The 2,647-nt window shown below is 33.6% G+C and overlaps 1 protein-coding gene across 1 annotated transcript in view; it reads right to left on the bottom strand.

Moving 5' to 3' along the window:
* The window catches only part of LOC112057655 (39S ribosomal protein L20, mitochondrial), a 74,478-nt gene that overhangs the window by 18,327 nt on the left and 53,504 nt on the right, over positions 1 to 2,647 (bottom strand). The window lies entirely within an intron of this gene.

Below are 2,647 nucleotides of genomic sequence, written 5' to 3' on the forward strand. Positions count from 1 at the left end.
TCAAAGTCAACGGCTGACTCTGACGTTCCTTTTTTTTTTAATTTTTTCCCGTGGAGAAAAGGCAAAGGTACGCCGTACCTTGAATAATTAAGATGATAATAGTTAAAAAAAAGCCTTCCTCCTTAAGTCCTTATAAAACCTATATATTGAGTATTCATCATCATCATCTCATCATTATCTCTTTGTGACTCTTTCCAATTCCAACAGAAACAGTGTTGAACTTGAACCGAACATATTCGAATAGGGTAGGCGATTCGACCTTCAGACGCGCTCGATCGGTGAGGCAGTTTTTATATTACTACCCTCAGTAGAGTTTATATGTACGAGTTTATATGTAGATATTATATGTACAAATTTCAACTAATGGCGGGCCGCCTTAGGGACTCTCTTACATTGCGTTGGGACGAATGAGATGGTACTGTTCAGCGCCTGAGATGAGACTCGTATTCAACAGTGCGCCGAACATTGCTAATCAAGACGATGATACTGTCATTTACTGGTTACTTACGTTATTACTTACTTAACCACTAAAGAATTAACGCCTGCGACGTCCACGGGAAGTATCCGGATATTTATTTTTTCTTATATAATTTAATGTCAACGAAACAAAACTACGATACTCACGAAAGCTGCATGAAAAATTGTGTAAACAGATATAGACAGACAAAATTTCAATTATTTTTGTGTTTCTTTTCATTGCTTCACAATTTTTGGAAATGAATTCTACTTTATCGACTTTCTTATTATAGATTATATACCTACACTAGGTATTTACTGTGAAGGAGCTAAATTAAATAAATAGATGCGAGTAGCAAGTGGTAATTTTAGAATGTTTGGTTACTTAGTTTTTTATTTGTCATATTAGGTTATTCAAAATTCAAAATTCATTTATTTCAAGTAGGCTCAGTTTACAAGCACATTTGATACGTCAGTTGACTATTTGTTAAAATATTTACAACCAGTTATTTCCACCGGTACGGAAGGCTGAGAAGAAGCCGGCAAGAAACTCAACAGTTGCTCTTTTTAAAAAATCATACAATATTATAATTTACAATTGATGACAACATTACAATTTCTTATAGTTTTACTTCCTGTGTGAAGGTGGAGTCTAATCCAATGGCCTCTTAGAATCTTTATCATTGAGGAACTCATCAATGGTGTAGTAACCTCGACTAAGTAAATGTTTTTTGACACATTGCTTATAGCTACGCATTGGCAGGTCCATCACAGTCTTGGGAATCTTGTTAAAGAAGAGTACACCCAAACCAACAAAAGATTGTTTTACTCTTTGAAGACGATATGCAGAAATAACTAACTTATGCCCGTGTCTAGTAAGACGTGGGTTTTCACGTAAGTCACTCATCATAGACGAGGATGATGAGTATGATGAGATCCAATAAACAGTTATTGGATGAAAAGTGTTTTAGAAAAGTAAATAAAATTAAAAATATATTGCTTAAAAAACTGGCCAACCCAATCAAATCATTAACTTATTAATATGTGAAGTCGTTTCTAGTTCGGATCTTAGACTATTCTCTGATACGGTGATAATGTAGGCCAATAAATAAATAACAAACTCAGTTCGATTATAAATATTTCTTGTTCTTTATTTGTCGTGAGGCAACGTTGACCTTTTCCATTTGAGATTTACTTAAACGCTAGTTGTCAATGGACATTAGGGAACACGACAACGAACAATGGCATAAAACTTTTTGGTCTAAGATCCGACATTATTGGAATATAATTATACTCTCATCTGTTATATAATAGTGTTGAAAAATATATGGATAATATTCACAATGACTTACAGGAAATAGGTTGCCTAGTTAAATTGCGATCAGACACATTTTTCATACAAAATCTAGGAAACCACTAAATGAAAGGGAACTTAAAACAGTTAAATTCAGCATAAAATAAGCTTTCATTTGACATAATTATTAGACGTGTAAATAACAGGTGAGGGTAAACATTTCTTATGCCGGATCTGGTACTATTTCTCTCTCTATAGCAATTCCGTACCTATTTTTCATACCATGGAAATAGGATCATTCTACCTTTTATTTTCTCTTATTTCGCTAGTTATATACAAATACATTTTCTTTTAATTTTAACAATGTTTTGTTATAAAAATAAATGAAAATACCATTGAAGATTTATAAATGGGATCCTTTGCTAGCTTTTGAGTGCTCAAACAAACTGACTAACTAGTCACTTAGGGCTCCAGAGTGAGGATCTTCTTCACAATACACGCCGTTTTAAAAGTATACCGTCTCCTGTATCCGACCCTTGATCGACACGAGAAAGATTCGAAGCTTTTCTCTACAATGGCTTATCTAATATGACATCAGAAGTAATTTCATGCGCAAGGTCCAAGTATTTTGATACTTTTTCCTTTTTAGCTTAACCAGATTATCGTCATATGGAATAGTATGTAATATCTATAGACAATTATAAGATAACATTATTATCTATGAGTAGTACCTATCTAGCACAATAAATAGTAGAGTGGATTAATTATCCGACTGCAAGAAGGGTTGGAAAACAACCGGCATATATGCCTACAAGAAAGTTATCACTAGATGCCACTTGACTTGTAAGTACTCAAGCAGGGTCTAATTTTATTAAGTAGTTATAAGAAAAGGCCAAA

The sequence above is a fragment of the Bicyclus anynana genome, chromosome 7 (genome assembly GCF_947172395.1).
Source record: "Bicyclus anynana chromosome 7, ilBicAnyn1.1, whole genome shotgun sequence".
NCBI lineage: Eukaryota > Metazoa > Arthropoda > Insecta > Lepidoptera > Nymphalidae > Bicyclus > Bicyclus anynana.